This window comes from Armigeres subalbatus, chromosome 2 (assembly GCF_024139115.2).
Source record: "Armigeres subalbatus isolate Guangzhou_Male chromosome 2, GZ_Asu_2, whole genome shotgun sequence".
Lineage (NCBI taxonomy): Eukaryota > Metazoa > Arthropoda > Insecta > Diptera > Culicidae > Armigeres > Armigeres subalbatus.
This window is the reverse complement of record NC_085140.1, coordinates 296,579,057-296,604,171: the sequence shown is the minus strand read 5'-3', so window position 1 is coordinate 296,604,171 and position 25,115 is coordinate 296,579,057. Positions and strand designations below refer to the sequence as shown.

Genomic DNA, 25,115 nt, shown 5'->3' with positions numbered 1-25,115 from the left:
GCTCGTCGGGAACATATTCCTCTTCGTCCAGAATTTCCTCCTCGGACGCTCGTTCAATGTCAAAATTACAGCATTCAAATCATTCCCAGAGGATACTGGAGTACCTCATAGATTATTCCTGGCAGTTACAATGTTTACAGTCGCCAATGGGTCTTTCGCCGCTTCCCATCAAACATCTACGACAACGACTTTCTGTTGGCTATAGTCGGTAACATACCAGGACGTACGTGAATCCGCGCAATCCTTAGCTGTACTACATCTGTAGGGTTCAGTATGACAGCGAACAAATACGTTCGTGGGCACGTATGCATCGTCAAGATCGACTGGGATCTAACGTTCCTACCTCATTTTTAGTTGATGTACACATGTATTTCGGCAGCTCGGCAGGTCAACTACCGTTTGAAGGTTAACCATGAGCACTCCCAGCACACAGAGTGAACAACACAGAGAAAACTGTTGAATCTACTTAAATTAACCTATTTTTTCTCCAGGAATCTAACAGATCGCCGATATTCAATCAATACGTCCGATCTTCTTCTGATATCCTCCCATCCACAAAGCCGCCACGTTTGATGCTGCAGCTTATTCAAGGGGATCAGATACAGCGCGCGATGACCGGCTTTGGTACCGCCCAAGTGGCTAGAGTCCACTGACACGGAGTAAGGAGCTGGCAATCCTCCGTAGCCACCGTAACAACGCAATTTTGAGGCGTTTCTTCGGGAAAGCAACACAGAGGAACTTCGTAGATCGGTCTTCTGCCAGCCCAATTCGCAGGTTACAGACACAGATATACTAATGAATGGCTCCCAAGGATGGGGGACTAGGCAATCACATCTTAAACGGATTTCAATAACATGAATATCCCGGGAATCCTAAACTGGGCTGTAAGGTGAACGGGCATTCATTAGTTACACCAAGGTCTAAAATCCTACCCTTAGCATCCGGGTAACTTGTATTACCCAACCACATCAGCTGCGGAGTCTTCTTTCTCACCACGTTCCTACCTTCTTGTTCCTCTTTACACTTCTTCTTCTTCTGTGGCTCTTCATTCCCATTGGGACTTGGCCTGCTTTTCAATTTATTATTCTATTAGCATTTCCTCAGTTATTACTTGAAAGCTTTTCTATGCCCGCCATTGCATGAGTATGTATCTTGTGTGGCAAGTTTAATGGATACACTATGCCCAGGGAGTCAAGAATGTTTCCACTTTACACGAAATGGTTCGTTCAGTACCATACACGGTTTCGCTACTCGATTACCAATTCAAGAAACGTTGGAAGCTGATAAAGGTTTTTGACGTAAACTACGTCTAAGGGGAAGACTCAGATACAGGGTGTAAAACCAAAATTTCCAAATTCGAGACCGTCACGAAATTAGGATAGATTTCAAACGCTAATAGCGTCTTTATCTTACGATGGATTTTCAAGATTTACTTATCAATAGATTCGGAAACTCTCCAGCAATTTGATAAATCCAATGGATACTATTGATTATCAACGTTAAACTATTGAAAATGTTATTTCTTTCCAAACCGGGTGAAAAATTCAATCCCGTTCATAAATTCCCGACACGGACATCAGATTGCAGTAACGTACGGGCCTTTTGATCCACTGCTTCGTTTTCCCTGTGTATAAAAACCCCGTGTTTTGGGTGCGCGCGTCATTTTCATTCTGCATGTCACGGAGAACGGACGATTTCGTTCGCACGGGAGGGCTCGGCAGTACATCTTTTCATCCGTGTTCCCAACAGCATCGTTGAATCTGGCAATCAACGTCGTGCTGTTGATGAGGCACATAAGTGGAAATTAATCGGTTCTTTTCAGGACCACCATAATGTTTGGGAGGAAGGTTAAGTTGAAATAATTTTTTGACGTAAACTACGTCTAAGGGGAAGACTCAGATACAGGGTGTAAAACGGAAATTTACAAATTAGAGACCGTCGCGAAATTAGGATAGATTTCAAACACTAATAGCGTCTTTATCTTTCGATGGACTTTTAATCACTTACTCTGCAGAAGTCGAATGATGGATTGAATCTTATGATTTTTTGCGTAACTGCTGCCGATTTATTGCAACAATATCATGAATTTACTCTCAGTCAAACCAAATTCCTCCAATGAAAAATTTAATGCCCTGAAAAGGACAGATTTTAGATCATGCGGATTTCTAATCACCAACACAACAGCAACCATTCGATAGTCAGAATATCACAAGAGTATTTCACTCAAATGCAGATGCTGGCTCTATGGTTCTACCGCTACACTGCAACAGATTGCCATCGTTGGATTCTCTGTCGCAACGATCCTGTTACGAGCGCTACCTACGCCATCGGTGGGAACGAAGAGCGTGCGTCATAAGGAGAAGCTGCAAAAATGTATTTGCATGGATGGAAATTAAACCTGAAACAAGTAGCAGTAAAAATAATAATCTCGAGGGGAAATTTCACTGGTATTGATGCTATCCATGCGAATAAATTTTTGTAGCGTCCCTGACGCACGGTCGTGATTCCGCCACCGACGGAAACTATCAGCCATCACCAAGCGATTAATATGAACTTTGATCAAAATTCGTCTCGCCTCAAATTATGGCTTAAGAGCTGGTTTCACTGATGACACTTCAGGCGCAACCGTTGCAGAAATAAACACCACCATAGCCGCCATCGTGAAGACACGCAAGAAAATTCCATCTGAGTGCTGTTGATGCTGCGAACGACGACCGCGCGGCCCACACCATCTCCGGGAATAAAATTTCCGGTAGGAGCTCCGCCGATGCCGAAGGTGGTACCATGGTCTGGTCTCCGCGACATCTCGAACGAAATGGCTCGCGCGCGCGGAAGAGCTGCTTTCTTGTAATCAATGAAGTTGAATCTGTAGCCACGCCCCTTTGGTGAGTGTGAGACGGTTACACAATATTTGCAGCCATACCGGACAACAAAGAGGCGGGACTAATGAGCCATCTTTATTGATGATAAGAAAACTGCTCTCCCCCGCGCGCGTGGCATTTCATTAGAAATGTCGCGGGTGGCGGTCCCAGCATCGGCGGCAAGGGGTGTCTCACCGCTATTGATCGTAGCGAATATCAATCGAGATAAAGTCGATTCAAAGCGAATGGCATTGATTCATAATACGATACTGTTCTATCAATACTGCAACGTACCTTTTTCGTTTTGACAGAACATTTTCTCTCCATTGAACTGTAATTTTTAACTTAGCAATCGTGGATTTTTCACGTGTCAACGACACCATTCAAGTTTTTTCATCAACAAAACAAAGTTTTGCGAAATTTCTGGATCTTTGATACCAATCTATTAAATAACTACATTTATTAATATAGTGTTTTAATATTTTATGTTGTTTAGGGCTAAATGATGCAGCGTTTGTGCCTGTAGCTGTAGATATTTGAATGCTCTAATTAAATGGAATGTATAAAATAAGATAAACGGATTTTGAAAGAAAGGATTCACGGTACAACGAATTTTTGAAGAAAGCAGCACTTAAATGTTTTGGGAATCCTATTGTGTTTAAAAATAAACGCTTGAATTTGTATGTTGAGATTCTTCCACTAATTAAATCTAAAAACATCGATAAACACGACGCTGAATTTCGTCTTCTGTATTTAGAATTTCAAAATGTTTAATACCTACTAAAAATGTCTTACTATAGCTTTTCTCAAATCAATTTTTGAAAGTTACCAGACGCTTTTGTAAGACCAAGTGAACGAAACGATCGCTTTAAACTTATTAATCACCTTTTATTAGGCGTTCCTTTAACTTTGTCGTTAATTCTAGGTTCCAACTGGAACTTGGCCCAATTTTCAATTTAGTATTTTACTATCATTCTACGATTATCAATCAAAAGCTTTTCTATGTCTGCCATTGCATGAATTTGTAGTTTGTATGGCAAGCAAAATGGAACGGAACTATGCCCGAGACTATTCCCAGGAGGTGGACAACGTTTCGTATTCGAAAACATACTAGACCATCTCCGGATTGGCAATCCTAAACTTTCGCTAGCAAGTAACTGGAAATAGAGAGTCAATCTATTCAAAATTATAGCGATTATTTTTCGGATATTATTCACTAAAAAAGATTAGTATTAGATGATGGTGTATGAGGGGTTTATGATCTATCCAACAACAGGCGAAATATGTCGGATTAAAGGAGGGTCAAAGGCTGATTGCCGAAGGGAAATATTCCAAGCAGCACAAATTGTTTCCCGGGGTTCAACAAATGTAATCAATCAATGTTCCTTTGAAAGGAAGGGATGGGCACAAGCTGCTGAGCACTGCTTAAAATATTTGCGCTTCCAAGCGGAGCATTCTGGTCGAGAATCTGGTATTCGAAACAATTAATTCTGTTATTCCTGATCTGCGTTGTACACCGTGCAACGAAATGCAACATGTTTACAACCACTCACTGTTCGATTTGCAAAAATATGTCAAATGATTCGTTGTGTTGCTAAAACCAACAATTGGGCTTTCAATAAGTTTCCATTCAAATCGAATTAAAGTCGATTCGGTTGCTTGGTTAATTTCCTTCAGATAAATTCAATTTATTCTATGTGAGACACCCCTTGATCGGCGGAGTTGCTGAACGAGACAATCGGTTCTTCTCAGGGCCACCATCTTATGCAAAGGAAGAGGGGAGGCGAATATTGTTCAAAGGGCAAATTAACCACTTGGCGACGCCATAATATTGCCGTCCGTAGCAGAATCACGAGTGCGCCCCGGGAGGAGATGCTACAAATATGAATTCGTATGGATGGCATCAGTGGCAGCCAGGTGAAATTTTCTCAAGATCTTATTTGATTTTGTTGCAGCTTGTTATTGGGAAGGCGGATTATTAACAATCAATCGAAAGATGGAGATGGAGACAGTTCAATCGAAATGATGCCGTAAGTAGCGAAATCACGAGTGCGCTTTGACGCGTGGTCTTTGCAAAAACATGTGTGCGTCTTCAGTGATTTGACGGTAGTTATCCTCATTTCTAAAGTTTTAATGGTTAAATACAGTAAAAAGTGCAATTAAACCTGATAAATTGAAATTTAGAAATACCCAAGTTTAGTTAAGCTCATTTAGAATATTTTTCGAAAGAACAATGAATTGAATTTAAACAAACAAAACTAAACTCATATTATACAAAACTCGAGAATTCAATAAATTTGTTTTAATTACATAAGAAATCCAAAGAGTAATTTTGTAATACTCATGGATAATGGCACTAGATTCTTCATTTCACCAAACTGTTTCACGTAGTTTACGTCGGGCGGTCGTGTCTTGTACTCAACCCTTATGATTTTTTTTCCTAAAAATTGGCTTCTTCAGCTTATTAGCAAAAACAAGCTTATTAGCATAGCATAGCATATGTGATTGTACAAATCGTGGGTGGCTATACAATGCTCAATTGAGCAATCTACTGTATATTGTCGCAAATTGGTACTTGGGATTAGTACCTTTTCCTATACAGTAGCAGTTGTATACCTGGCCACGTCCTTACAATCACGGAAGGAAGGGAAGGAATGTTAGTTCAACATCTACTAGTGAAGATGCAGGGAACCCATACTACCTTCATAGATGTCTCAGGAAGGAAAATTTGTGTTAGTGGGTAAGGTGAATATAGGAAGCTCTAATCGACAATATAGAGCGTTTATCAATAACAGTATATGCTGAAAAAATAATAAAATATATTCATCAATTTACTTACGAACCGTCCAAAGGAGGACAAAATAACCTGGATTTTACAAATGTTTCGCGCGATCGTTCTGCCGTCCGAAACAAGAGCCAACACGCACTGAACTAATTAACTTTATTATTTACCGGCCGCGCAATGCAAAACACAAAATTTCGGCACATCGCGCGATCGTATTGCCGTCCGAAACAAGAGCCAACACGCACTGAACTGGTTAACTTTATTACCGGCCGCGCAATGCAAAACACAAAATTTCGGCACATCGCGCGATCGTTCTGCCGTCCGAAACAAGAGCCAACACGCACTGAACTGGTTAACTTTATTACCGGCCGCGCAATCTTCAGCTAAAAAACAAGCTTATTCAGCCTAAATTGTTTGTTGGGAAGATACATGATTGAGCATTCTGAACAACCTCTTCCCGAGTAGCACAAATTAGACCAATTTAGTTGCAGCAACTTATTTATGACTGGATTTGGTTGTACATAAGTGACAGCAACTTATTTATGACAAGTGTGCTGCTTGGGTTTTTATTTATCCCCAGCTCAAGTTCCCACCTGGCCTTGGCTTCACTAGAAAGCAGTAGCATGAGCATGAGCATTATGACCGCACACTTCGTAGTTGCTACTCCGTGATTGAATGAACTTGCGAAATTGTACAGAGAACACAATGAATGGGGCTTGGAATTAGCTACCCAGTCTCAATGTACACGTTTCGGGAGCTCAAATATTTAAAGTCAATAACGTCGCCGTCCAAGTCCTTACGGTCATAAAGGAATGGAAGGATTGATAGTCCGACTTTCGTTGCTACTAGAGACCGAGTATACCTCTGCATCTCCACGATTGTCTTGGGATAGGATATCGTTTTAGTTTCAAAGGATAAGTTATCTGGATTCACTTTGGTAAGCGATGCAATCTATGAGATGGGAAATAAAACTAATACGATGTAAAAGTGGGGCAGCAGGGACTATGTCCTAGGGCTTGACGATCCCTTCCCAGGCCATCTGCAAGTTGTGGCGCCTGCCTAGGATGTGGTGGGGTTTGACAGAGGGCCCTGTTAAACCTCTATAAAAAGCTACATGTTTCCGAAAGTGGGCTCCGCCAATGCGACCGTGTGCCGCTCAAAGCGCACAAGCTCAAGTCCTGGTGTTAGGTGGGACGCTAAACAGCCCTTACAAGACGGCCCTCCGACGAGACAGGAGGTTTGCGCAGGCCCAATAAGCCGCCTTTAAAAACAACCATTACGAACGACATAGGAGATAATACGACTCGATACAATCGGCAACGACCTAGGCGACGAACAAAAGATCACGATTGGAAGCTTGGAACATGGAACTGCAAGTCGCTAGGCTTCGCAGGTTGCGACAGGAATTACATCCCCGCAACTTCGCCCGAGCAGCACAAGTCAGACAAAAACGGTTGCAGCAACTTGATTGTGACTGAATTCGGTCACATATAAGTTGCAGTAACAAATGTGGAACATGTGTGCTGCTAGGGCGACGTCGTAGCGCTGCAGGAAATCTGCTGGACAGGACAGAAAGTGTGGAAAAGCGGGCATCGAGCGGCTACCTTCTACCAAAGCTGTGGCACCACCAACGAGCTGGGAACCGGCTTCATAGTGCTAGGTAAGATGCGCCATCGTGTGATTGGGTAGCAGCCAATCAACGCAAGGATGTGCAAGCTGAGGATTAAAGGCCGTTTCTTCAACTATAGCATCATCAACGTGCACTGCCCACACGAAGGGAGACCCGACAACGAGAAAGAAGCAATCTACACACAGCTAGAGCAGACATACGATGGATGCCCACTGCGGGACGACAAAATCGTCATCGGTGACATGAACGCTCAGGTAGGAAGGAAAATGTATGGACCGGTCATCGCCCATCGGACCGGATAGTCTGCATACCGTATCGAATGACAACGGCCAACGATACATAAATATTGCAGCCTCCCGTGGAATGGTAGTCCGAAGCACTATCTTCCCCCGGAAGAATATCCACAAGGACACATGGAAATCACCTAACCAAGAAACGGAAAACCAAATCGACCACGTTCTAACCGACGGTAACCGCACTTACCGCAGTGCGAATATTGAATCCGACCACTACCTCGTTGCAGTATGCCTGCACTCAAAGCTCTCGACAGTGTACAACACGCGTCGAAGTCGGACGCCACGGCTTAACATTGGACGGCTACAAGACGGTAGACTAGCCCAAGAATACGCGCAGCAGCTGGAAGTGGCACTCCCAACGGAAGAGCAGCTAGGCGCAACGTCTCTTGAAGATGGCTGGAGCGATATTCGATCCGCCATTGGTAGCACCGCAACCGCTGCACTTGGCACGGTGCCCCCGGATCAGAGAAACGGCTGGTATGACGGCGAATGTGAGCAGTTAGTTGAAGAGAAGAATGCAGCATGGGCGAGATTGTTGCAATACCGCACGAGGGTGAACGAGGCACGATATAAACAGGCGCGGAACAGGCAAAACTCCATTTCCGGAGGAAAAAGCGCCAGCAGGAAGATCGAGGCCGTGAAGAGACGGAGCGACTGTACCGCGCTAATAACACACGAAAGTTCTATGAGAAGTTAAACCGTTCACGTAAGGGCCACATGCCACAACCTGATATGTGTAAGGACGTAAACGGGAACCTTATTACGAACGAGCATGAGGTGATCCAAAGGTTGCGGCAGTACTACGAAGAACACCTGAATGGCGATGTGGCAGACGAAGATGGCGGTATGGTGATGGACCTGGGAGAACGCGTGCAGGACATAATTCTATAATTAGGAAAGCTTTGATCACCGCGTGACTTTATCGAAATTAATTTATTGGCTTTTTTCGGTGATAATTATACTACTCAAAGCGAAAGGGAGTAGATGAAAGTAATGAAGATACAGATTCGATTGACACCGCAAGCGAGCGGCAAGTGTGAAATGAATAGAAACTGAAGATTAGCAGAGGGCCATATGAGAGAACAAACATTGTTGAAATCGCTGTTATTCTGCCTAACGTCCACCCAGGAACGGCTTGGATAGTGACGTGGTGATCACTGTACCAAGACAGGCAAAATAACTTGCCGCTCGCTTGCGGTGTCAATCGAATCTGTATCTTCATTACTTTCATCTACTCCCTTTCGCTTTGAGTAGTATAATTATCACCGAAAAAAGCCAATAAATTAATTTCGATAGGACATAATTCTACCGGCTCCGGATCTCCAGGAAATCCAGGAGGAGATTGGCCGGCTGAAAAACAACAAAGCCCCTGGGGTTGACCAACTACCAGGAGAGCTATTTAAACACGGTGGTGAGGCACTGGCTACAGCGCTGCACTGGGTCATTACCAAGATTTGGGAGGAGGAAGTTTTGCCGCAGGAGTGGATCGAAGGGGTCGTGTGTTCCATCTACAAAAAGGGCGATAAGCTGGATTGTAGCAACTACCGCGCAATCACATTGCTGAACGCCGCCTACAAGGTACTCTCCCATATTTTATGCCGTCGACTAGCACCAATTACAAGGGAGTTCGTGGGGCATTACCAGGCGGGTTTTATGGGCGAACGCTCCACCATGGACCAGGTGTTCGCTATTCGCCAAGTACCGCAGAAATGCCGCGAATACAACGTGCCCACACATCATCTATTCATCGACTTCAAAGCCTGTTATTGGGGTAGGGGCAATGTCACACCAATTCTCGGGAGCAAACACCGGTTTCAATCGGGTTAGCTTCAAGCTACAAATTCGCTTTTATTATTAAGGGTCTGATTTGTTATAGAATTAACGTCTACTTACGATTTTAGTGTACCTTGCTATGGTTTGTGAGAGAAATCGTATCAGAGCCCGTTGATTGATAGTCGATTAATAATAGCTATAGTATTACAAATTCATATGTAGTTCAATTTGACATTAGGGTCATATTAGTTTAATTTAGTAATTTACTCACGTTACTCACGTTTTACTCACGTAGTCGACTTTGATCCTCTGTACGTCATTTTAGGTTTTATAGCCAGCTTGATCCGTGATCAGCTTGAAATTCCGTGTTGATCGCGGTTGCATCTACAGCAGAATTCCGAGAAGTTATCCGAATAATTCCCACAGATGCAGTTTTGAGCCTTGCAGCAAGCTTTGATATGGCCAAATGACCAACAATCAAAATACTGCATCGGAAAGTTAGGCCTAGTTGGGAACCTCAAGAAAACGAAGAAGATTTACTCTGGGCTTGAGGTCCCTCGGATGGTGAGGATGAGCAGGGGGTATTAACCCTCTTTGGTGATGCGGTGTACTTCATCCTCATCTTGCTCATTCGTGGTCGATGTCCTGGAAAGTGTTTTAAAGTGTAGTGTAAGAGAGCACTGCGTTAAGTGTTTAAACCTAAAATCCAAGTTATCCTCCTATAATGTGGTCGGAAGGTCCCTCGGTGCGGGTTTTTATGCACCCATGGAGCAGTAGCTAACATGGTTCCTATTTTATAAACTAAACCAGTACAAAACTGAATGGTTTTGACGTAGGACTTACGTCTCTCTTTACTATACCGGGTGTCATTTCAAAATATTCAAATCGACCGCGTTACGCTGTGTTGAAAGATTTTAAACGTTAAGAGCGTTCGCCTCAGTGGACGAATTTCTGCGGTAAGCCCTCAATCGACAGATTTCAAGTATGCCTTCCATGTCCATGCTTGATAAGACCCGAAAAATTTGTTTCAATAGGCATGAAACTGTTTTCAATGAAAAACATTGAGATCAAGGGAACCTATAAATATGGGTACCACATAATTCTTGCATCATTCCATTACCACGTTCTGATTGGTGCAGACACCAGCGAATGAGCAGCCGCTGGGTCTGCCGAGAAGCCATAAAATAGCGCAACGCGATTTTTTCCTTTCATTCTGACCGGGACAAGCGAAGCAACCGCATCATCGATTGAACAGCACTCACCTTTTAGCAGGGAATGAAGTCATCGAAGCCACCATCATCAGCCGAAACCTAGCCAGTACAGCAGCAGTCCACCCTACAGATCCGACAAAGCAGCAATGCTGAGCAGATACCGGCAGCAGCAGCAGAGTCGAGCCGAGACCGACCGGCATCGGTGATGAGCCGAGACAGGCTGACGAAAAGCCACATGATGCAGCATGTATGTCCAAAAAACAAACGGTTCTTCAGAGAGCCAATAATAGAGATCAATATCAATGCTTTCAATACCCTTCGGGAAAGAAATTTTACTTGGGTGCCAAATCCAATATTCTAGAGATAAAATTTTATGCGTGATTTTCATAAATAGCGTCAAAACTAACAGTGGATAATTTTTCTGATTTAACCGCGAAGTGGACGAAGGACTTCGCTTGACCATGCCTTTAAAGATTCATAAGATGTCCAAATCTCTCACATAATCTTATTTGGATAAAGAAAACACCGATAACAGCTCAAACATTGATAAACTATCAATCGATTTTTCATCAAATGTTTGATTTTTTGGCATTGATAAAAAAATATGTAGATAAACATTGTTTGATACTGACCGCACACAAAGCGAACGTGACTGAATGATCGTCCCATGTTACCAATTCTAAATCTTATCACCCGAAATCCCATGTCCGGGTGTTTCCTTCCATTTACTACTAACAATGTTGTCTCAGAAAAGAACACGTACTTCCCACCTGAACTGCAATTCTAAGCTCGCTTTCCCGGCTTATTGGCCTGTATCTAGCGAAAAGTCCCGTTAGGAAATAGACGCCAGCAGCGAGCAACAAGCGTAAAAAAGAAGAAGCCCTTCTCGAACGCGTTGATGATGATGACGCTTTGGCTGACAAAGAAGCGGGATACAAGACACTAGCTGATTGGCCCACCAATTGGGAAGCAGAGAAGATTCAAAATAAGGTATAAAAGAAAAGTGCATTCGCTCGCAGAGCATTCAGTCTTTATACCACCACTAGAAATTCGCGGTTATTTGAAAAGATCGTTTTCTTACTTTTTGCACTTAGTCGAAGCAAACAGCCTTTTCCAAGGCTCTAAGAGTTAAAAATAATGTTCTCCTTCAGTCGCTATCGCACGGATTAGAAGGCTCTTCAGTGGAAGGGCTGAGATACAGTCTACATCTCCTGCTGAGCCAACTTGTGGTTTATTTCAGGCAGTCCTTCAGTGGGAAGGTTGCCACTGTCGAAGCTAATATTTCGTGACCGGACAAATACTTCCTGAATTTTTTTTGATGATTCTTGTTCGAGGTAGATTTGATTTCTGTGTCGGTTTGATGAGAAGATTTTGCCAAGGAATGGTATGCAACGCCGATTATTTATCCAAAATAGTTGATGTGAGAAATTTGGACATATTATGTATCTTAAAGGCATGGTCAAGTCAACACTGGTGAACACTGGTGCAATCTTTCAAATGCAAATTCTCTGCAATGTGATATCAAAAATAAATTTTATTTTGAACATTAATATACTATTTAAAATATTCCATTGTTTCAAAATCCATCTAAATCCCACGATTGGCTTATTATTTTTCAGTACAAAATTATCGCTTTTGTGTTATACGTAGATGGGATCTACGAAAAATCTCGGGACCCCGGGGTATATGTTGTTTGCTTTCCTGAATCCAAGGATAAGAAAAGGTGCCGGGAAATGAGTCTTCTAGCCGCCACTGTTCTGATTTATTATCCTATTGATGAGTGCAAGAGATGAAAAAGTGATCCCCATGTTCAGTTATATTTTAGTAACAGCGACAGTTTTTGATCGACACGCAAATGGACGTTTCCCGGGACCCGGAGTATGACCGAGGTTCGCCACAAATTCTGGATGTGTTTCTGTCCGTCGAATAATCACAAATTTACAAAAAAAACAATCAACACACCGTTTCATACCACCATCGCCGTCAGATAAAATGATTTTCGGCGTGACACCGAAAACGCCACAGAAAAAAAGGCGAATGCCATCGAAGACTATAGGACCAGTGCACACCATTAATAACATTTCGCATTGCAGTTGGAAATGATTAATAAATCTTAAATCGAGCATATTTAGCCCACTAAGGATACGACTATGGCTACCAAGCCTCTCATCATCTTCTACAATTTGAGTTGTTCAAAGGCCGTGAGGGAAGATCTTATGTGGATCATAATGCGACGTTCCGTATCATTCTGAAGCAGATCAATAAATTCCATAAGTTGCTTAATTGATTTTCATTTGCTGCGAAAAAGCTTTTGGTCGTGACAATCACGAGAATATGTGTGGCACCCTATTTTAGATTGCTAAGAATCCATTGAATGAGGGTTATTTTTCACAACACTCAGCACTTCAACCTTTTGTATTACAACATGACATTGCATAATCTAACCCAAATTAACCAACCCTTTTATTACAGTAAAGAATTTGTTAATGAACTGTCTTGATCTAAGCCACACCATTTGGGCCATCCTCCACGCGCAGACCAACCCATTGTTGTGCTATCATTTATTTCGGCCGTTATCAGTAAAGTAACATTCCTGCCGCTGTCGCTATCCTCTTTTCCCAACCCTTTTCGTTCTCCGGGGAGCAGCAAAGAAGGGTTTTAATGTGTCCATTGCATAATAAATACTACTCAAAATGACCATCAGCAAAAATATGAATGGTGATACTGCCCTTCATGCGTTTGAGATGTGGGACTACCCTACACCTACTTAGGTAACGAAATGTCAACATTTCATGAATATCGATTTGTCAAGAAGTGGAAGAAATCATAAGCAAATTACCGCTCCCACTATGCTTTCTCCAGGGGGAGCTCCAGAAATGATAGAAATTCGTTCAGTATTATTAATTAAATTTATTCTTATTGGTTGCCCACTCTCCAATGGGATGTGACTACCGAGAATGCTTTTGAAGGCATATTAGAGCCTCAGTTTTAGATTTAGTCAGAAGAATGCAATAGGGTGAACAAAATATATCACATTTCATATTAGATTTTGTGTATCAGTTTGATTCTTTGTGATTATTATTTTGATTGAATTAGAAATTCGTTTTTTTAAGAAATTCGATTACTTTCACGACGAAACCTTAAATTCACACAAATGAAGATGAAAAGGAAAATTTGTTTCCAAACTGGACACTGTAAGAATTCTATGTTTGAACTCTGTGGAACTCTGATGTATGTTCCTAAGTCAAATAATTGCTTATGTCGTCAAATGTCTACTGAACTCACTAGCTCCTATATTTATCTTAAAGTTTAATAAAGCAAGTAAGTGATCACACATTTTAGTTTTTAAGACACGATAGGACTGCCTTATTTATTTGATTGAAGATAAATGCAGGAAATTCTAAATTTGAAAAGTTCCGTAGTTCAAAAAAGAGTTTTTATTAGAATTGTTTATCCACTTTCGCTGATAGCTAGGGCTAGAAATGATTATTGAAATCCCTGTTATGTTCATCTCTTAACGCCAGGAAACTTCCAGCGGACCGCCCTAATAAGTTGAAGCTTCAAAGAGTACACAGTTTTTATGTAGGTGTAGCAGAAAATTCAAAGAAATTTAGGACGCCACCTTCTGGAAACACATTTGAGGCTTCCCCATCCTGCTATAGCAACAAGATGTAGGCCATATACCTTCTGTTCCTTTCAAGTTGATGGAAAAGTATCCTCCAAGGAGAAACATTGACAAAGCATCGCAGTCACATAACCAACCTTGACTGCCAAGAGAACGGGCTTGAACGCCTATCATTGATTCCGTTCCGGCAATGAACTCTCGTCATCGGTAGGAATTGTTGTTTAATCGATGGCCCAAAAGTTTAAGTTCAGGTTGAGTGTTTACCGTCTTATGGAGGTGCTCGAAGACGGTAACAAGGACGTTAGCGATAGCATTTTTCACGTTATCGAATAGGTCGATATTCATTCTGGGTTTTGGAACTCTTAATGCAGTAAAACTATCTTTTTCATTTTCAATATTATTAATGAAGATTATGTCCTAGCGCTCTTCGACTGACAACAGAATACAATAAGAATACAGAATTTGTCAATTTTATGGCGGAAATGCGACTAAAGGTAGTAATCGGAAACATTTCAGCTATACCCATCCAGCATCCAATTCCGCCTAATCGATACCCATCAAAACAGAAGCCCATTTAGAGTTTCGCCTTCGAAATTAGCATGAAGACGATTCGTGCTGCAGACGGTTCTCCTTTTATTTGCATTTCATTATCGAACTTATTGACATTGTGCGCTGTTTTCGTTATGCCGTTTGGCCCGTCAGCATCGTGCCGGTATCGGCTTCCCGTCTCGTCAACAGCAAACCAAAATCTGCGTTGAAGTGACGCCGGCAGTGTTGTTTATTCAAATTACCCCGTCGGTGACCATCTGACCGCCGATGGCGCCCAAGATGGTTTTTCACACTTGCATTCGCTTTTTAGCGGCTGTACATCGAACGAAGATCAATCGCCAGCAACAACAACGGGTAGGCATTTTCCTGCCTGCCACGGAATGCATCTATTCCGCATCGGTTGAGAAAGTTGGGAATCAGCAATGGTGAGGCACATGGTGCAAAAAGCATTAGTTAATAGAAATCACTATTCTAAATAGTTCTAGCTCTAACATTTAGAAGAACAAAAATAAACAACAAAAAATATTTTTTTAATACATAAATTACAATTAAAATTTGTTTAAAAAAGCATAACACCAAAAATGATTAAAAAAGTCTCATCTCTCAGAAATAGTACTTTTTCCAATCCGTTCTTGGTATACCATTCTCCCTGATATTTGAAATTGTTATGGCTGATTTTGCCAACCAGTAAACATTGCTGCCGTATAAAATCTCATGTTGAGCAAAGAGGGTATTGATCATGGCTTCATCGAAATAAGAATAAATCGATTCAGTTCTCGAGGCGACGACGACGATCAAGACAGAAAAAGTGCTGAATATGCGCATATGTTTGTATATCTTATGCGGGCTATCGGATTTCAAAACAACGAAATGTTTACAAGGGGTTTAGTTTTCTTCCTCGGTATGATTATCAAAAAGTCGGTTGAATTCATGAACAGTCGGAGCAGCTTCGGTAGTGGTTTGTGGTAGTGATGAAATAAAATTTGTTTATTTGATGTTGTGATGAGACATGACTGCTGTATATAATAGGGTACCTATATTTGTTTTAGAAATCCTATAATCGGTGGAACAAAACATGTCAAATAAATATTCAAAACGAAATCGAATATCAAAACGGTTCATATAGATAAAAAAGTTTGCCCAAACGTTTCGCCTTAATTAGACTTATTAGCTTTCTTATGTGATTTTTCCTTTATAAACAAGTTCATCAAGCCTTCATTAGTTTGAAAGACAAGTCAAACTGATTTACATTTTGACAAACTTATTGGCAGTAGTTTTTTGAACAAGTTCGTTTGCTTTGATTTTTTATCAAATTATTGTGTGAGATATTTTATTACCTTTATTCAAGTTGAAGCACCGATGAAAGCTGAAATCCCTGCAAGTACAGAAAAATAAATAGAATTATTAAAATTATTCATTTTATACGAATTTATATAAGCACTGAAATTGCATAATTCTAGCCTAAGGATAACTAATTTTTAATCAAGCTATTCCATATACACGGTTGTGCAATGTGCATATTCCCATATAGACGAATCCAAGTAAAAATAAGAAGAAGACACACAACGGTGTTAACTTTGACAGATCCTACAGCGCAGCAAAGGAAGATTATTTTAAAATGCTTTTAATAAATTCTAGACAAAATGTAATTAAAATCTGATTGATGTACGATACGGAAAAAGTTCTGAATTACATATTTGGCAGCTTATCTCATTTTTTTGTAAATTTTACAAAAATGTATCTATCATACAGTTCGGAGCTTTTTCTGTATCATGATGATATTCCTATGCTGCGCTGTAGGATCTGTCCAAGATAACACCGTCGTGTGTCTTCTTCTTATTTTTACTTGGATTCGTCTATTTCATAATCGTGGTAGTTAACGAAACCCGTCGTTATCTACATTTTTACTTGTTTTCAATTCATCCATCTGTTTCCAATCGCGAATCAATCATTAATTATAACACTAAACCATGGATGCAAACAAACATACTGTTGTGAACCACAATTCGTTGTCTGCATATCTCCTAGTTGCGTGTACAACCAATCCCGAAACACATAAAAATTACATTACGATCATGGCAGCAACAAGTTCATGAAAATTAAATAGGTATAGGGATGCATTACAACAACAGTCCCCTTTTCCACCAGTGTCAGTGGATGAATCCAGCATCCGGCACAGCAAATTCTATGGCAAGGCTCAAGTGATGACCGTGATAATCGCATTAACGGCAAACAAGCCGAAAGTGTGTACTCCGATTCCATCGCAGCAGTCGTTGCACAATAAGTGAAGAGCACATAAAAAGGGTCCAAATAGTGGTAAGTTGATCAAATTTTCAATATTATTGCAATTTTTTTTTTTTTGACTAATTCGATGAAAATTTGCTCCACGTTGTAACAATGTTAGAAAACTGACTAATACTTCGTAGTATCCTTTATTATGCGCTCAATAATGGCGTTGTTGATTTTTCTTTATTTGGCTTAAAGCACATATCATATGTGTAACTCGGATAGCAAAAGCTGTACCCTTATTAACAATTTCGCATTTTTTATACTTACTTACTTACTTATGTCGCCGGAACATCGAAACGTCAAGAGATAGTGGAACAGTATTAAATCTAGCACGGGGTAACGCGATTTGTATTGTAAATCTGAATGCTTAGTGGCGTTGGGTGATTAGGGGCTGAAATAGTTCTTTTAATTGTTTTTACAGTTTTGTGACTTCGTTCTTACGTATCAATGTAAGTTTTTTTTGTCCGAAATAATAATTCGAGGTTCGGGTGTACAATGCTAATGTAGAAAAAGAATCGTGTATAAGGTATGTAGTTGATTTAATACTGTGCTGATATTAATTCGGCAGCCTTAAACAAAATCCATTCGCGCGCCACGCGTGATCTGTTAACCAGTAAACGATGATTGTGTTTACGTAATGAATTCGATTGCTTTTAATTGAATTGAAATATTATGTTATTGAAAAAAAAAACATATCAATGGCTCAATTATTGCCATAAAAATATTTATTAACCGCATTTATCCAACATTTCCCACGTAAAGACACCGAACGTGGTATTCCCCATTTTTATTTTTGTCTTATTAAATCTTTTAACTCGCAAAGATCGGTTTAATATTCGATCATTTTCGAGTTTATGAGTTAGAAGTTATGGTTTTCCACCACTAGCATCTACACATATTTTCGAAAACCAAATTCAATTTGTTGAAGGCATCTCAACAGTTTTTAATTTTTTAAGCACTAATTAAATTTATGGTTTGTGCTTTCTTTTGGTTTTTGTGTCGCTACATATGCATTTAATGGTTGAATTGTGTATGTTGCTTTAAATCTTTATCTATTTTGTGATTGTTGGGCATCGTAGACAAACATTTGGTGTATCCCTCGTCATCTTTTCGAAAAAAAGAAGTCTGAATTTTAATATATTCATTTCCAATGTAGAACGGTTCTAAGTGATATACTTTTTTACACATGTTGAATAAAAGCTAGATTTTTGCTATGCTGACTCAAAAATATGAAACCATTTTAGGGGGATTTTATTTTTGGTATAATCAGTAGATTATAATAGAAAAAAGTTGAAGATTGTATTAACACTGCTGTTCAGATTCGGCTTCGCTTCGAACCGACAGGGTGCTCACCTGGCCAGAGAAGGACCAAATGTTCAGTTTCAGCCTTGCTTCGAATTGACAGGGGGCTCGGCTAAATTGCGAACCGATTTCGCCCTTTTCTTGCTACTTCGTTCTTCGGCTTGAAGTTTTCCTTCTCTGGAAGGTTTTTGCCTTTCGCGTATACTAAGTATACGTAAAGGCTATAGGATCACTCCAAAACCGAACTTTTGATAGAAGGCTCGGAGACCCATACTGCCGCTAAACGCAAGTCAGACTTATCTGTATATGGCGCCCATATCCAGATAAGTCTGACTTGCGGTTAGCGGCAGCATAGCACAGTGGGGAAAAAGCGACCCAAAAAGGTACCTTTTTATTGCGGCTTCTTGCTGCGGCAGAGAAATACCCTTCCTTAAGGAAAAATTCACGATAAATCGAATGGTGGTTTTTCGTATGATTTCTAATGTTAATATTGTAGATAATACGGTTGGTATATATTCCGGCCCTGGATCGTGACTGGAAGAGGCTGTTTTGCCGCATGTTCCTCTCATGAATGCATTTTTTCTATGACAGCTACTCTTTAAAACCAATTGCGGCTTACTACTCCCATGTTTTCTGATGCTAATTTAGTAGAGAATAAGTATGGTACGTATTCCGATCCTGAATCGTGACTGGAAGTGGCTGTTTTGCCCCACTTTCCTCTAAAAATGCATTTTTCTATGACAGTTATGATTAAAAATCGATTGTGACTAACGAATTCTATTTTTCCTATGATAATTGTGTGGAAAATAAGTATGGTATATATTCCGGCCCTAGATTACGACTGGAAGTAACTGTTTTGCCCCATTTCCTCTAAATAATGCATTCTAGGACAGTTACTCTTTGAAGCCATTTGCTACTAGCTTTTGTTTTGGTTTTCTTATGCTAAATTTGTAGAGAATACATATGTTATACTTTCCGGATCTAGATCGAAACTGTAAGTGGCTGTTTTGCCCCATTTTCCTTTACAAAATGCATTTTTCTATGACAGCTACTCTTAAAAACCGATTGGGGCTCACTACTCCTTTGTTTTCTAATGTTAATTTTGTAGATAATACGTATGAAAACAAGAAAATACATAATAGTAACAAGAAAAGCACATAAGAAAGGTCAAAATTGCACTTTAGGTAGAAAGATTCAGTTATTTCCATCAATTAACATTTATTTGAATGCATTGCAGCAGTTTTTGAAAAAAAAAATTGTTCGATTTTGAATTTTTTTTGGGGAAAAATCAATGTTTTTTTTAATAACTCCAGAACGCAATGGCCGATTGGGCCAATTTTCAATAGCCAAAAATTAGGAAGGATTCCGCGTCGGATGCAACCTGTTGCAAATCGGATAAAGCTAAGTACAAAAAAGTGTGTCTCACATTTTGTTGTACACACACACATGAATACATACATACACACATACAGACATCACCTCAATTCGTCGAGCTGAGTCGATTCATATATAACACTATGGGTTTCCGAGCCTTCTATCAAAAGTTAGGTTTTAGAGTGATCCTATAGCCTTTACGTATACTTTGTCTACGCGAAAGGCAAAAATTGTTTTTTTTTTCAAAAACTGCTGCAATGCTTTCAAACAATAAATGTGAATTGATGGAAAAGGTTGAATCTGTCCCTAAAGTGCAATTTTGACCTCTCTTATGTGCTTTTCTTGTTTTATAATACACGATAAAGGCACCACCACCGCCAGGCAGATTATTCTGGGTTTTAAAAATACTATTTGGATCTCCGGTGTGGAGTGAGAATTGACTTTTATCACGTTGTAATAATAATAATAATTATTGATATATTACCGTACTTAACAACAGTTGTTAGAACAATGACATTTTTTTGTCGGTTCCAAGGCTTACTTGATTTTCCAAATTAGTTTTTATCAATAGTAAATTGGTTTGTAACAGCATACCATGTGGGACCGAAACCCGAACAGCACCGAAATAAATTTTAAAATTAATTCAGAAACAATTTATCTTATCCTGTTCAGATACTTGACAGTAAGCTTTTAGGGAATCGGAATGAAAAGTAGGCTTTGAAATTTAAACAACAAAAATCAAAAACAAATCGCCACCAAACGCGGAGTTTCTGCCGCCATTTTTGAGCAGGTAGAGCATGAATGCACCAAAAATTAGGGAAGATCCATTAATTACGTAACGCAAAAATCGGACTTTTTTAACCCCCCCTCCCCCCTATGTCACACTTTTTGTATGAAGCTTCTGAAAATTTTGTATGGATCGTCACACTTCACTCAACCCCCCCTCCCCCCTCTGAGCGTTACGTAATTTGTGAACGTTCCCTTACTGCATTTTAATTACTATTTGCAAATTATTACATAAGATAAGCGGAATATCAATCGAAGGGATCGTTCTCAGTGGTAGTTTAGTCAATCGTTTGATTTTGATTCTTTTATTTAATTCATTATTCTATCCTGTTTTCGAAGTTTTTAATATGTAAATGTGAAGCACTCCAAAAGTAGAAGCCTTTATGCTCCTGTGTCAATGCCAAACGTTTCATTTGCATTCGATTCCTATTTCCTACACCCAACCAGCGGAAAGCAGATTGTCATACAGTTCTGAATAAGAACCTTACAGAAGCTGTATAATACTTTGGCATAAGGTACCCCGGGGTAAGTGAAAATACGGGTTAAGTGGGTACCATGGCTGTCGATGAATCGTTGATCGTTGAATCGTGTTTTATCATGTCTTTGGAATAGCATTTGTATGAAAAGGCATGAGTTTTTCTGTCCATTGCCGATTAAAATGCCTGCCCGACTCTGCCCCATCGCATAAACGACATATGTGGAAAATACTATAAAATTGCCCTTTTTCTGCGATTAATCGCCAGAAATTATTATTTTAACTGAATCACCGTCACGAATCGTGATTCTGTCATTATCCTTGATTTTGAATAAAAATAAATGGTAAAAGTGATGATATAGTATAATTACTGATCAAATTTCATTGTTGGGTCTTTCTTTTCTAAATAAGCAAATAAATCATCACAGCATGCTCTGGAAGTTTGATTTTTTTATAAGGTTTATCGAAATTAGATGACAAACAACATCTCTGAAGAAATCACACTTTGAGTTGCACAGCAAAATTAAGAATATAGTGAAGTACGAATACGACATCAGGCTGTTTGACCGATTTGGCGTAGGGGACTTACCGCTAAAAATGTTAAGAAAATTTTCTCAAGCTTTTTAGTGGAATGTTTTCACTTGTCATAAGACGAATTTGTACAATCCCATTCAATTCCATCACTGAATTGTACCTTGACCTATACGTATTTAGACCTCAACAGCAAAGTCGTCTTCAGTGTCTCGTACTTGACTCGACTGGAAGAAAAAGATCGCAACTTACACTATTTATATAAGTGAAATTAAATGGGATTGAACAAACTCGTCTTATGACAAGAGTTGCTAAAAATGGATCGATCGCCGCGGAATCGATTAGCAACCGAAACAAAAATGGTTAATATTGACCAAAATGTCGGCATTAATGTATATTGAAACTTCGCTGAAGACACCTATGGTCTATTTCACTATTTAAATGGCTGAGAGGTTTTTTCCATGTTTAGATAAGGGCCGGACCAGTGTGCAGCGTTCAAACAGGTGAAGTCAAGTAAATTACAGTGGAGTTAATACAAATTAACCTAAATCACTGTGATACTGCGCAGCACATGCTGTGGCAATCCGCGAGGGACTCGAAATGCGACGTTGCAGGCATCTCTGATGCATACCGTATCCCACCAGGAAATGGTAATTGGGTAACGGATGAAGCAGGAATCGCCGCTATATGTACGGTAGGAAGATACCCTTACCAAGAAATTGTGTATCGTGTAGCTGAAGGCTTCGTGATCATCGAAGTTAACGGAATCTATTATATGTAGCTGCAACGCACCGCCACGTTGGACGATTGATCAATTCAACCGGATGCTGGATAAGGTAGCAGAGAAGCTTATCGACAGGAGGCCAGTCGTCATTGCTGGGGATTCAACGCCTGGTCAGTAGAGTGGGGCAGCCGTTGGACTAACCTTAGAGGTTGGAGTCTACTACTACTGCCAGGCTCAATGCAAACTTGATTAATGAAATTTGGTGAGCACTTATCGAAGGGATGGCAGAGAGTCAATCATCGATGTTACGTTCTACAGTCCTGCCTTAGCAAGGAACACGAGCTGCAGAGTCTGCGAGGACTATACGCAAAGCGACCATCAAGCGGTCCTGTATTGTGTCGGGGGGAGGGTACAACCGGAACCACGCGAGAGCAGTATCAAGGGGCGAAAGTGGAAGTGGAAGAAGCCTTTGACAAGTATGTATTTGCGAAAACAATGCGATTCGAGCGCAATCTGCAAAATCTGAGTCCAGACGAGCTGGTTGCAGTATTGACCCGAGCCTGCGATGAAACCATGCCGAGAAAGGTACAGCCACGATATGCACGTAGGCCAATCTATTGGTGGAATGATACGAACGTCGAACTCCGTCGTAGCTGTTTTCGAGCAAGAAGGAGGATGGAGAGAGCACACAAAGACGTAGAAAGAGAAGAGTGCAGACCAGTATTTAGGGCGGCTAAAGCTGCTCTAAAAAAAGATATCAGGCTCAGTAAGGCAGCTTGCATGAAAGAGCTCTGCCACAACTCAGATGCTAACCCATGGGGGGAATCATACAAAGTCGCTATGGCTAAGATTAAAGGCCCAGCGATATCGCTAGAGAGGAGCCAAGAAAAACTCAAAGCAATTATTGAGAGACTGTTTTCGCATCACGAATCATCAGTCTGGCCCCCGCTCCCACAGTGTATGGTGAAGCCAACACCAGTAGACACGAAGCCCCACTAATCATGAACTGGTTACGGCAGCAAAAAGCCTAAACACTAATAAGGCTCCGGGACTAGATGGTATCCCCAATCTGGTCTTGAAAACGGCGATCCAGGCAGAAGTGCATAGACGAATGAAACGAAGGAAAGAGTTACTCCGAGAATAGGACGATGCTCTACGAAACACATGAAGGGCTGAAGAGAATAGGCATAACAGCGGGTGTCCCCCAAGGCTCCATCCTGGGGCTGACGTTGTGGAACGCGATGTACGATGGGCTATTGCAGCTAACACTACCAAGAGGTGTAAAAATCGTTGGGTTTACGAATGACGTGGCTCTCATGGTATTCTGAGAAACAGTAGAAGAGGTGGAAATACGAGCAACGCAGGCGATAGATATAATTGAAAACTGGAAAACTGAAGTTATGTTGATCAGCAACCGAAAGGCAGTACAGCATAGTTCGATTACGGTCGGAAAAGTCACCATCGACTCGAGGCGAGAGGTAAAGCACTTTGGGGCAATGATCCACGACCGGCTCAATTTCAATAGCCACGTTGATTATGCTTGTTGCGAGAAGGCAACTAAAGCGAACACAGCGTTGACCAGAATCATGCGATTAGTAGCAGTAAGAGAAGACTCCTGGCCAGCGTATCTACGTCAATACTCAGATTCCGAGCTCCTGCCTGGGCGGCTGCTGTAAGCACGAGGAGGAATCTGACTCGGCTCAATAGCACCTATAGGCTGATGACCATGTTGGTAGCAAGTGCATATCGTACCATATCGATGAATGCGGTTTGTGTCATAGTAGGAATGACCCCCATAAACATTAACAGACTGCGCGGAGGTTGGTGCTCGCATGATTGTGAAAGTTGATTCGATGAGGAAGTGGCAGCTGGCTTGGGACAGTAGCTCGTAAGGAAGGTGGACATATCGGCTCATTTCGAACCTGTCGTTGTGGTTGGACAGAAAACACGGGAAGTCAACTTCTTCCTGACACAATTCCTGTCGGGCCATGGATGTTTCAGGAAGTATCTGCACAGATTCGGACACGCAGAGTCAGAGGAGACACCGGAACACGTATTTTCGGGTGTGTGGACAGAGCGAAGTGTGATTTCAACAAGCCTTACACGTATCGTACTATAAACCCAGAGAAATGTGCAAGACCGAAAATACGTATAACGAAATAGGCAGAGCGGTAACGCAGATTATGTTGTCACTGCAGCGAAAATGGCGTGAAGACCAGAGGGTATCTGGAAGCGATTATAAAAGCACGGTCGGTTACGGGGAAGCTTCCGCCGTCGGGGAACTTCCTGTCGGGTGAGATAGATCCTCTGCCGGGGACTATCTGAGTAAACCGCGATCGAGCCGGGAGTCCCATTGCTCAAGATTACGAAAGATTGGTTTCGAAGAGTTTTCGCCGCCGGGGAGCTTCTAGTCGGAGTAGGCTAGATCCATCGTCAGGGACTAGGTCGAGTAGATTGTGCACTGTAGCACTGGTTTCAGGTCATCGGAGTACCATTGAACCGGACGCTATGCTCCACCCGGAATCTCTGGACCGACTTCGGCACTCGACCGGTCACTCGCTGAAGTAAGAAAGGGCTTCAGACCTGCGCCGATCTGGAAAACACCAAAGAAATGTTAAAAGTGGTAAAAGATATTCAACAAGCCTTACACGGAAGCGAGTCGCACTAGTTTCAGAATCGATTGGATCTTAAAATTTAACAAATACTTTTGGGCTGTTATTAGCGTAAGCAGCACTTTCCCAGGACATAAAACGAATCATTACTTATTCAAACGGTTTTCAGTCTCTATTATCATCAAACAACAACTATATTTTTTCAGTGGGACAAATTGACTCGAGTTTGAGATTTTTCATCAAAGGTAACATGGGACAATTATGCGTAGAACGGCAGTAAATGGCTCAATGG

At 41.0% G+C, this 25,115-nt stretch overlaps 1 protein-coding gene across 1 annotated transcript in view; it reads right to left on the bottom strand.

Annotated features, from left to right (window-relative positions):
- LOC134212443 (uncharacterized) overlaps positions 1–25,115 on the bottom strand; it is a 437,347-nt gene that overhangs the window by 185,214 nt on the left and 227,018 nt on the right. The window contains exon 4 of the mRNA XM_062690312.1: positions 16,068–16,105. The gene's annotated coding sequence lies outside the window, so the exon portion shown is untranslated. The remainder of the gene's footprint in view (positions 1–16,067; positions 16,106–25,115) is intronic.